The 12,807-nt window shown below is 44.7% G+C and overlaps 1 pseudogene; it reads right to left on the reverse strand.

Annotated features, from left to right (window-relative positions):
* Positions 1–1,553: 1,553 nt before the first annotated feature.
* Positions 1,554–3,529, reverse strand: LOC125536175 (bidirectional sugar transporter SWEET6a-like; annotated as a pseudogene).
* Positions 3,530–12,807: the final 9,278 nt, after the last annotated feature.

The following is a 12,807-nucleotide window of genomic DNA, read 5'->3' on the forward strand; positions in this document are numbered from 1 at the left end:
ACCTCTCGCCCTACCATGGTGATGAAGAATTCGATCCGAGGACGGATCTTCCCCAAGGGAGGGGAGATGATGCGGAGCATCCCAAGGTCATCCCCATGGACCTACCATCGTCTCAGCAAGTGCCTTGCAGACCCATGACACGAGCATGTGCAAGAGCTCTTCAAACCGAGGTGACATCTCTCCTCTCACAAGTTCACTTCAATGCACATGAGACATGGATACTACCTCAAACAAAGACATTATGCATACTCAGGTATCAAGGAGTTAGCCGTGAAGAATCTAAGGAGCAAGGAGAATCAGAAGAGGAAGATGGATGTGAAGAAGAAGAGATGCGGAAGAAGCTATAGGCTCCGGATGACCGACCAAGACCAGACGTCCGACGATCTCCAGGCTCCAGACGTCCGACCAAGACCGGACGTCCGACACACCCACACCCGAGCCGAAACTACAGATTTCCGAAGCCCTCTGGACGACCAACGCCCGGACGACCGACCCCGACCGGATGTCCGACCGAAGCACACCCAAGCCGAATCTATGGACGTTCGAAGAGCACCGGACGTCCGGACCCTTGCTAGCCTCCGGACGACCGGTGACTCCCGGACGTCCGGCGCCTGTGTGCTGTTACGTGTTGGGCCGCAGCCCATGTACCCCTTCGCCCACCTAGACTATATATACTCTTCTCCTACCTACATTTTAGGGTTATCAAAGGATTAGCTCATATTTCGTGTGAGAGCTTTGCTCATCCACTTGGTTACCTTCTCCTTGGAGATAGCGCCTCCTCGGAGAAGATCCGCCAAGCAGATTCAAGACCCCTTTACGGGAAGAACCTCAAGACCTCCTCACAGAGAAGACCGGCTACCTTTGTATCATCCCTAGTTGACCCTGGATCATGTGATCTCTTATGTACTCAAGGATCAAGCATATGTGTGACTATTTCTTGTTGGCTTAGTGTTCCTCTCGTGTTTTCCCTTGTGTTTCCCCTCGTATTTCCCCTTGTGTTCTTCGTGTTCATCACGGGATCCGGTCCTTTCATGAAAGATCGGCCCCTAGGGTTCCTACCCTACATCACCATTCCTATTTCTAAATAACAAATATTACCGCAGCGCTAATAAAAGGGTTTGAAAGCTCTAGGTGGTATGATAAGCGGAATGAATCAAAAAAAGTGCATCATGAGGGTTGGGGATTTAGCATACGCTCTACTATCAATTATAGGTTCACCTATGCCCCAAGAAGGAGGTGCAGACGTGGAATTCAATAGATTTAAGCAACTTCAGTATGCGGGCAGCAATGTTGTTTGGAATCCAAGAGAACTTTGAATCAGAGGAATGACCAACACAGCTGGCATGGCTTTGTTGAATCAGGATTTGATGATAGGAACTTTGTTGAAATAACTTCTTTACCTCCCGTAAAATCCTTTATGCCTGATTTTAGTACTAACAATAAATGGCTAAAAACATCCTATTTTTTATGGTAAAATATGGAAAATCATATGGGAAACGAATAACGAATGGAAGTAGCCTAGCCTTTTCTTTTAGTCTCGGTCTCTAGATTCCCTTGTTCTTAGTGTAGCTAGCACTTGTTATTGCAGTCAAGGAGCCAGGAGCCTTCAATCACATTTGAGCTTTATGCTCTTCTCCTTCTTGGGGGTCGACCTGTAGTAGCAGGCGTATAGGAGAGGCCGAACAGCGTAGCGAGGCCATTGGGGATCTGCAGTGCACAAACGAAGAGCCTGCACGGTTAGAGAGACACTCTCAAGTTATATAAAATTTGGTTGGAACATGAAGATGGAGATATTATTGACCGTGACGTAGAGGTCGAATTTGATGAGAGCGTAGGATGTCCAGCGGACGCCGTTGAGGAAGCTCACCAGCGATAGGAAGAAGGGCATGTACTCGACGCTCTTGGTCTTGATCACTTTACCCTACACGCAACCCACAATACACATTAATTCCTCCCCGCAAAAATATATATTCATTAATTCCAAGCATAGGATGCAACAACTCGAGCTTTCCATATATAAAGATTGATTCTATGTTCTATGTAAAATGTAAATAAATTCAGCAGGTAATATTGGTGAACTCTACACCTGGACCACATGACCGACGAGAAGAAACCGACATACAGGATCCCTTTTCCGTTTCAACGTGATCATCTCACAGAGTTGGCAAGGGAAGATCACAAAAAGCACAGACTGGTACAGGGACACATGTACTATCTCCATCCAAGAACACATGATTCGAAATCTGGCACACCTAAAACTTGCATCCCCTAGGTGAACACATATGTTTATGATGAAGCTGAACATGGCAGATTTCATTAGATGAAATATTCCTCCCGTTCCAGACCCGTCACTCAACAGCCAACGAGTTTGGTGAGAACAACAGAATAAGTTTGGTTGGCTAATCAATTGTACAACAGAACTGCCTGTATTGAATGCAACTGCAAGTAACCAAGGATACCGCATCGATAATCAGAGGACACGTAGGGGCTACGGTATCTTTTTAGGTAGAAATGAACAATAGGCCTTTTGACAGAACATAGAGCAACATGTTCTTGGGATGTGCCACATGAACACCATGACAGTTTATCCCAAAAGGTGGCACGTTGGTTTTTACTAGTAAAAAGGGTTAAAGAAGAGATTTGACACGATGGTTAAAACAGGACCATTGATGCATCTTTTAGAGATGGATTTGGTTCCAAAATTGTCTCCCGCATCCATGCTTCCAGAACAAATAGCAACTAAGGTATGCTAATAGTGGTACATAATGAATGCCTCAGCTATAACCTAATGAGTCACTTTCCCCGAGTAAGCTGCAATATCCTTCACAGATCATGGTGTCTAGATCATGCAACATATTTGAAAGATGATGGCAACCCATCATTAATCAGTAATCAGAAAAGAACCTGGAGACTAGAGAATATGAATATGGCTAATTTGTTCTTAAATAGAAGTTCCAGAAGAATTAATATCGGCTGTTTTAATCTTAAGCAGTAGAACCCCTGAATCACCAATCCATTTTGAACTTCAAAGGCAACGTGTCACTGATAGCTGGGTCCAAAAAATCCTTGACTGACCCAGCAGTAAGTGACCATGCATGACAACTTAACCTATGAAACCCTCATCCACACAACACCAACAACATCACCTCTGCCACCAACCGAAGGGGAATGCACGCCTATTCCCCAACAATATCACTAACATCTACCAATATAGATCTAAAAAGATATCTATGCACGTGGATCAAGAGCGGGATCGATGGGTATGTACCATGATGGTGAGCGGGCAGGCGTACATTGCAGAGCCGAATATGACGCAGAGGATGTCGTAGAACACCCAGAGCATGCAGTTGAGTAGCGTCGCTAGGTACAGGTTTGACTTGAACTCCTCCACGTCCTTGTTCTTGATGATCCGCCAGAACGTCGGCCTGCACATGTACAAGCAAAAAGCAAGCGCCCCCTCATTAGAATCAAACCCTAATTACCAACCACCTTCCATACAGAGTAGACTAGACAAGAGGACGAGGGGCATGGCGGCGGCTTACACAGGGAGAGGAAGAGGCTGCAGGACATTGCTGACGACGTTACGGGCCGCATTCGGGGAAATCATCTTACTTTGCTCGCCGCGAGTGGGTGGGGACTTGGGATTGGTTTGGATTGGACGGTGCATGCGGTGAAAGGGAGGGAGAGAGAGCCAAAGCAATTGAGATTTGGGAGGCGGTTGAGATCGAGGGATTAGCTTATATAGATAGACACGATGGGGGCGCGGTGTTTATCCGGTCTCGTGTTAGATCCTATGACTTGGTTAGTTAGCCTACGAGAACAAGTCACAAGTTTTTTGTTTGACTATGCATCCAGTTCATTGCTATCTCTATCTTTATCTACATGTATATTCACACGCACTATTCTTGAGAGTCAAGACACCGTTTTGCCTTAACAAGCAAAATAAATCCCAGATAAACACTAGAGCAGAATAACAGATAAATAGTAAAGAATATATGTATCACTACGATCGAGATTCAATAAACCATTCACCTTGGGTGTATGACCACAGAAGGTTTTATTCATGTAAACAGAATAACAATTATTCTTTAACTTAAATGAATAACCGTATTGCAATAAACATGATCACTCATATTATGCTCAACGCAAACACCAAATAACATTCATTTTAGGTTCAACACTAATCTCGAAGGTAAAGGGAGTGTGTGATGGTGATCTTATCAACCTTGGAATCACTTCCAACACACATCGTCACCTCGCCCTCAACTACTCTCTGTTCATTTTGTAACTCTTGTTTCAAGTTACTAATCATAGCAACTGAACTAGTATCAAATACCGAGGGGCTACTATGAACACTAGTAAAGTACACATAAATAACATGTATATCATATATATATTATTCACTTTGCCATCCTTCTTATCCGCCAAGTATTTGGGGAAGTTCCGCATCCAATGACCATTTCCTTTGCAGTAGAAGCACTCAGTTTCAGGCTTGGGTCTAGCTTTGGGCTTCTTCATGCGAGTGGCAACTTGCTTGCCATTCTTCTTGAAGTTCGCTTCCTTTCCCTTGCCCTTTTACTTGAAACCAGTGGTCTTGTCAACCATCAACACTTGATGCTTTTCTTGATTTCTACCTTCGCTGGTTTCAGCATCGCGAAGAGATTGGGAATCATTTTCGTTATCCCCTGCATATTATAGTTCATCACAAAGTTCTAATAACTTTGTGATAGTGACTAGAGAACTTAGTCAATCACTATCTCATCTAGAAGATTAACTCCCACTTGATTCAAGCGAATGTAGTACCCAGACATTCTGAGCACATGCTCACTAGCTGAGCTATTCTCCTCCATCTTGTGGGCAAAGTACTTGTCAAAGGTATCATACCTCTCGACTCAGGCATGAGTCTGAGATACCAATTTCAGCTCTTGGAACATCTTATATGCTCTGTGGCGTTCAAAACGTTTTTGAAGTCCCGGTTCTAAGCCGTAAAGCATGGTGCACTAAACTATCAAGTAGTCATCATACCGAGCGTGCCAAACGTTCATAACGTCTGCATCTGCTCCTGCAATAGGTCTGTCACCTAGCGGTGCATCAAAGACATAATTCTTATGTGCAGCAATGAGAATAATCCTCAGATCACGGACCTAGTCCGCATCATTGCTACTATTATCTTTCAACTTATTTTTCTCTAGGAACATGTCAAAAATAAAACAGGGAGCTACATCGCAAGCTATTGATCTACAACATAGATATTCAAAAACTATCAGGACTAAGTTCATGATAAATTAAAGTTCAATTAATCATATTACTTAAGAACTCCCACTTAGATAGACATCCCTCTAGTCATCTAAATGATCACGTGATCCATATCAACTAAATCATGTCCGATCATCACGTGAGATGGAGTAGTTTTCAATGGTGAACATCACTATGTTGATCATATATACTATATGATTCATGTTCGACCTTTCGGTCTTATTGTTCCAAGGCCATATCTACATATGCTAGGCTCGTCAAGTTTAACCCGAGTATTCTGCACGTGCAAAACTGGCTTGTACCCGTTGTATGTGAACGTAGATCTTATCACACCCGATCATCAGATGGTGTCTTGGCACGGCGAACTATAGCAACGGTGCATACTCAGGGAGAACACTTGTACCTTGAAATTTAGTGAGGGTTCATCTTATAATGCTACCGCCGTACTAAGCAAAATAAGATGCATAAAAGATAAACATCACATGCAATCAAAATATGTGACATGATATGGCCATTATCATCTTGTGCCTTTGATCTCCATCTCCAAAGTACCGTCATGACCATCATCATCACCGGCATGACACCATGATCTCCATCATCTTGATCTCTATCAATGTGTCATCACATGGTCGTCTCGCCAACTATTGCTTTTGCAACTATTGCTATCGCATAGCGATAAAGTAAAGCAATTATATGGCGCTTGCATCTTATGCACTAAAGAGACAACCATAAGGCTCCTGCCAGTTGCCGATAACTTCAACAAAACATGATCATCTCATACAACAAATTATATCGCATCATGTCTTGACCATATCACATCACAACAAGCCCTGCAAAAACTAGTTAGACGTCCTCTACTTTGTTGTTGCAAGTTTTACGTGGCTACTACGTGCTTCTAGCAAGAATCGTTCTTACCTACGCATCAAAACCACAATGATTTTTCATCAAGTGTGTTGTTTCAACCTTCAACAAGGACCGGTCGTAGTCAAACTCGATTCAACTAAGGTTGGAGAAACAGACACCCGCTATCCACCTGTGTGTGAAGCACGTCGGTAGAACCACTCTCATGAACGCGGTCATGTAATGTCGGTCCGGACTGCTTCATCCAACAATACCGCCGAATCAAAGTAAGACGTTGGTGGTAAGCAGTATGACTATTATCGCCCACAACACTTTGTGTTCTACTCGTGCATATAACATCTACGCATAGACCTGGCTTGGATGCCACTGTTGGGGAACGCAGTATTTCAAAAAAATTACCTACGATCACGCAGGATCTATCTAGGAGAAGCATAGCAACAAGACGGGAGAGTGTGTCCACGTACCCTCGTAGACCAAAAGCGGAAGCGTTTAATAACACGGTTGATTTAGTCGAACGTCTTCGTGATCCAACCGATCCAAGCACCGAACGTATGACACCTCCGCATTCAGCACACGTTCAGCTCGATGACGTCCCTCGATCTGTTGATCCAGTTGAGGACGAGGGAGAGTTCCGTCAGCACGACGGCATGGTAACGGTGATGATGAATTTATCGGTGCAGGGCTCCGCCTAAGCACTATGACGATATGACCGAGGTGTGTAATTGTGGAGGGGGGCACCGCACACGGCTAAGAGAAGGCTTCGTGTGCCTTTGGGGTGCCCCCTGCCCACGTATATAAAGGAGGGAGGGAGAGAGGCCGGCCCTCCTAGGGGCACACCAAGTGTAGGGAGTCCTACTAGGACTCCTAAGTCCTAGTAGGATTCCCTTTCCTTTTTGGAGTAGGAAAGAAGCAAAGGAGGGAGAGGCAGAAGGAAAGGGGGGGTCGCGCCCCCACCCCTTGTCCAATTCGGTTTGGGCAGGGGTAGGCGCGTGCCACCTCAGGGCCCTTCTTCCCTCTCTCCACTAAAGCCCAATAAGGCCCATTAACTTCCCCCGGCAAATTCTCCCGCAAAAAAAGAACTTCCCCCGGCAAATTCCCGTAACTCTCCGGTACTCCGAAAAATACCTAAATCACTCGGAACCATTTCGATGTCCGAATATAGCCTTCCAATATATCGATCTTTACCTCTCGACCATTTCGAGACTCCTCGTCATGTCCGTGCTCTCATCCGGCACTCCGAACAAACTTCAATCATCAAATCACATAACTCATAAAATAAATCGTCATCGAACGTTAAGCGTGCGTACCCTATGGGTTCAAGAACTATGTAGACATGAGCAAGACACATCTCCAATCCATAACCAATAGTAGAACCTGGATTCTCATATTGGCTCCTACATATTCTACGAAGATCTTTTATCGGTCAAATCGCATAACAACATACGCCATTCCCTTTGTCATTGGTATGTTACTTGCTCGAGATTCGATCGTCGGTATCATCATACCTAGTTCAATCTCATTACCAGCAAGTCTCTTTACTCGTTCCGTAATGCATCATCCAGCAACTAACTCATTAGTCACATTGCTTGCAAGGCTTATAGTGATGTGCATTACCGAGAGGGCTCGGAGATACCTCTACGATACACGGCGTGACAAATCCTAATCTCGATCAATGCCAACCCAACAAAAACCTTCGGAGGCACCTGTAGATCATCTTTATAATCACCCAGTTACGTTGTGACGTTTGATAGCACACAAAGTGTTCCTCCGGTATTTGGGAGTTGCATAATCTCATAGTCAGAGGAATATGTATAAGTCATGAAGAAAGCAATAGCAATAAAACTTAACGATCATTATGCTAAGCTAACGGATGGGTCTTGTCCATCACATCATTCTCCTAATGATGTGATCTCGTTCACCAAATGACAACACATGTCTATGGTCAGGAAATTTAACCATATTTGATTAACGAGCTAGTCAAGTAGAGGCATACTAGGGACACTTTGTTTTGTCTATGTATTCACACATGTACTAAGTTTCCGGCTAATACAGTTCTAGCATGAATAATAAACATTTATCATGATATAAGGAAATATAAATAACAACTTTATTATTTCCTCTAGGGCATATTTCCTTCAGGGTCGTATGATGTTTCTCCCCTCTATACTCTTGTTGTGATGAATTGAATCTTTACCCTTTGAAGTTTTATCATGTCGGATTGAATGTTCATATTTGAGAAAACATGATGTATGTCTTGCAGTATGAATACTTGAGGTGACATTGGGTTATCTTATTGATTCACTTGATATATGTTATGGCACTCAACTTGCGGCTTCCCGCGGTGATATTGGGGTAATCTATGCATAGGGGTTGATGCATGTTTTTATTATCTTTTCTCCGATAGAAACTTTGGGGTCCCCTCGTAGTTCCTTGTGATGGATTGAGTATTATGAATATGGACTTGCTTTGGTCTTATCTTAGTACAGACTCTAGGATAGATCAAACGGAAAAAATAGCTTTGTGTCATTTTAGTACGGACTCTTGAATAGATCAAGGCAACACCGGATGAGCGCTCCATACAACTAAAACCAACCCTCAAGTTTCCCCGAGGTGGCGCTGCAAAGGACTCTAGTTCGGACCAACACTTAGACAAGCACTGGCCCAGGGGGGCTTAAAATAAAGATGACCCTCGAGAGAGCGACTCCCAAGGGAAAAGTAGGTGGTGGTGAGGCAAATGGTAAAACTAAGGTTGGGCCTTGCTGGAGGAGTTTTATTCAAGGCGAACTGTCAAGGGGTCCCCATAACGCCCAACCGTGTAAGGAACGCAAAATCAAGGAACATAACACCGGTATGACGGAAACTAGGGCGGCAAGAGTGGAACAAAACACCAGGCATAAGGAGGAGCCTTCCACCCTTTACCAAGTATATAGATGCATTAATTAAAATAAGAGATATTGTGATATCCCAACATATCCATGTTCCAACATGGAACAAACTTCATCTTCACCTGCAACTAGCAACGCTATAAGAGGGGCTGAGCAAAGCGGTAACATAGCCAAACAACGGTTTGCTAGGAAAGGTGGGTTAGAGGCTAACATGGCAAAATGGGAGGCATGATAAAGCAAGTGGTAGGTATCGCGGCATAGCAATAGAGCAAGCAACTAGGAAGCAAAGCTAGAAGTGATTTCGAGGGTATGGTCATCTTGCCTGAGATCCTGCAAGGAAGAAGAACGAGTCCATGAAGAAGACAAACGGACGAAGTAGAATGGATCCTCACAACTCCGGAACGAAACCGAAGCTAACACGAGAAGCAACCCAGAAAGAAAGCAAGCGATGCAGTAAACAACCACCACATAAACATGGCATGATGCACAAGCAATTATGATGCATGTCCGATTTAAGAGGCATGGCATGGCAAAGTGCACAAGCAATCCTACAAATTAAGTGGAGCTCAATATGCAACGAGTTGCATATTGACGAAACACCATATGATTTATTTAGTTCGATCTCGTTTATATACTCAACAATATTAAATGTTGTTTAGCATGGCATGGGATGAAGAAAAGTAAAACTACCTCTCTAGGCAAGTTTAAATGAGGCCGGAACAACAAGCAACAAGTCCGGAAAATCCTCATGTGCATATTAATGGATTTGGTACTGTTCTGACCTAAACCATATTTTAGAGTTGTTAAACATGCAAAGTAAAACCACCATGTTAAACTAGGCATTTTTCTACCCCATTTACATATAAAGTTTATTAGGTTTGGAGCTACGGTTATTAAGTTATGAAATAAAGCATTTTAGCATGTTATTTAAGAAAATTAAAGCAAACATCATTTTAAACATGATTGAAAGTTGGATATTATTAAACTAGATGAAATTCTAGTCATATTTCATATATAATTCATTTTAAACCGATGCACGGATGATGAGATATGATATGCATGATGTAGGGGGACTTTTCTGTAAAAACTGTTTACTCAGGATTAATAGCTAAAATCGCTGGAATAGGAAAAAACATAACGGGCCAGAATTGACTAGCCCAACAGCAGGAAAGAAAAAAAGGTGGGGTGCTGGGGGTGGCCTCACCTAATGGGCCTTGGCCCAGCTCGGCAGAGGAGTTGGGCTTGCGGGTAGCAGCTCTAGAGGCCGGTGACCTGTTGCTGGCGGGGCGCTGGTCAACGCAAAGCAAGCAGCAGTGGTTCGAGCAGTGAAAATAGGGGAGAGAGGCAGGGAAACTTGGCGCCGGTCGTCGTTGTTCCGGCACACAGAAGCAGTGGAGGCCGGTGATGAGGGCTTGGGGAGGTCCGACCACGGAGATGCGCCAGCGCCGGCGAGATCTGACGAGGACGCGGATTTGGACGAGGCAGCGGCAGAACTTGGCACACGGACGATGCTAGAAGCAGAGGAGCGACACGACCATGAGGGCGGAGTTGGAGGGTCCTGGCGGCTCTGCTCGGAGAACTGGCTGGTGACGTGGCGGACGAGGCGGCAGGGGACCGGCTTGAGGACACGGGGTAGGCGGTGCGGCAGGGGCCAGGCGCGGCGACAGCTTGCTGGCGAGGGGCGAGGCAGATGTAGGCATTGACGACGACGGACGGGAAGCACATGCAATGCGGAAATCCCTCGCGGTTCAAGGACTAGAGAAGATCTTGGCCGGCGTTGAAGCTTTGGCCAGTCGACGGCTTGAAGACAGCGGCTCCATGGTCTCCTGTTCGAACATGCAGAGAACGAGAGAGAGATGAGACAGGGAAAGAAGAAGGGAAAGAAGGAGGTAGCGCGAGGGGAGGCTCGGGCATCAGTGGTCTGCTCCAGTGAGCTGGCCGGTGCTCAGGCGGCTGCAGGAGAGGAGCGACGGGCAGAGGAGCTCGGGCTCCTGCAGGATTTGGGCGGCGATGGTGGTTGGACAGGAGGGGAAAACGAGGAGAAGGTGGAGGCTGCGAGGGGATTGGGCGCTGGATGGATGGATCGGGAGGAGTTCCCAAGGAGGAAGAGAAAGGAGGAGTGCTGGTTTGGCTGGTTTTGGATCTCGATGGGGAGAGTGGCGGCGGCGTGGGGATGGATGGGACATCTCCCCTAGAAATTAGGGTTGATCTGTTTATGTATGGCATACGGATCTTTGGGTAGGGGCTACCTCGTCCCTCCGATCGTAATCGGACGGTCAAGAAACAAATAGGTAGGGAGTCCAAAAAGAAAAACGGAGATGTTTTGTAGATGTTTGGGGATGATCCGGACCCAACGGTGATGACTGCTCGGGTCGGGTTCGGGACAACTTTCAGACGCGCGCGAGGGGTTTGATGCACTGATGCAAGGAGGGGGTCAGGTGGTTAGGAGGGGTTTCGGGGCCCTCCGATAACAATCGGACGGCTCCGGATGTGAGGAGGGTTAGGCTGAGAGGAGAGAGACGGAAAAGCAGCCCGGCAACCGTTTCCGGAGACTGGAACGTCCGACGATAGACCGACTATAATGTCGCTATAGTTAATCGTTGGGGCATCAAACAGACTCTGAATGCGATGAAACTTGGCAGGCAGCCTACTGACAACATAACAACACCGCATGCCAACTTTCAACCCATTCCGAGAACATTTTTTGCCACTTATAAAATAATATTTCGGACGTGCTGCGGGCGCGTGCAAGTGTGTATGAGCTCGGAACGGACAACGGAAGGAACTAAGAGACCGGGATGGATGCAAGTTCTAAAAACATGATGACGCAATGTGGATGATGCGATGGCAAGATGCAACATGCAAACAAATGACAAGGCAACAACAACGAATAACTGGAAGACACCTGGCGCATCGATCTCTTGGCGTCACACAACCCAACACTTTTACCTACTATTTTTGTGTGTTCACATGATTATTCTACTGTAGTAATCATGTTTTATAGCTTTTGTTTCAATAAAGTGCCAAGTAATACCTTTGGGATGGCTTAGGGTGATAGTTGATTTGATCTTGCTGAAAAACAGAAACTTTTGTGCTCAGGAAAACAATTATCATTTTTAACATAAGCGTGATAAAATGCTGATTACTTTTGCCGAAGATTAATATACAAATTTCTCAGGTTTTCCTAATTTTTCAGAATTTTTGGAGTAGCAGAAGTATGGTTTGAGTACAGATTACTACAGACTGTTCTGTTTCTGATAGATTCTGTTTTCAATGCATAGTTTGCTTGTTTTCTAATTTCCATGGCTTATATTGCTCAATATACATTGTGGAAATGATATGCTACAGTTTCCATTGTGTGAGAAAAATTATGAATGTTGTCTTTGGCAGTACCAAAAGTGGAATGCTTTGCTCTTTATCATACTAACCTATCTCACAAAGTTCCGTTAAGTTTTGTGTGATTGAAGTTTCAAGTTTTGGGTGAGATATCGATATGAGGAGAATAAGGAGTGACAAGAACCTAATATTGGGGATGCCCAAGGCAACCCCAAGGAAATGTTCAAGTAATATCCAAGCAACTAAGCTTGGGGATGCCCCGGAAGGCATCCCCTCTTTCGTCTCCAACATTATCGGTAACCTCACTTGGAGTTATGTTTTCATTCGTCACATGATATGTGTTTTGCTTGGAGCGTCAATTTATTTTGTTAGGATTTGCTTGATGTTATTTAAAATAATGTTTTGCATCTTTTATTTCAATAAAAGTGGCAATGATAGCCTTTGCCATGCCTATTTTGTAAGTATACAT

Source organism: Triticum urartu, chromosome 2A (assembly GCF_056163025.1).
Source record: "Triticum urartu cultivar PI428250 chromosome 2A, HENAU_Tu73, whole genome shotgun sequence".
Classification (NCBI taxonomy): domain Eukaryota; kingdom Viridiplantae; phylum Streptophyta; class Magnoliopsida; order Poales; family Poaceae; genus Triticum; species Triticum urartu.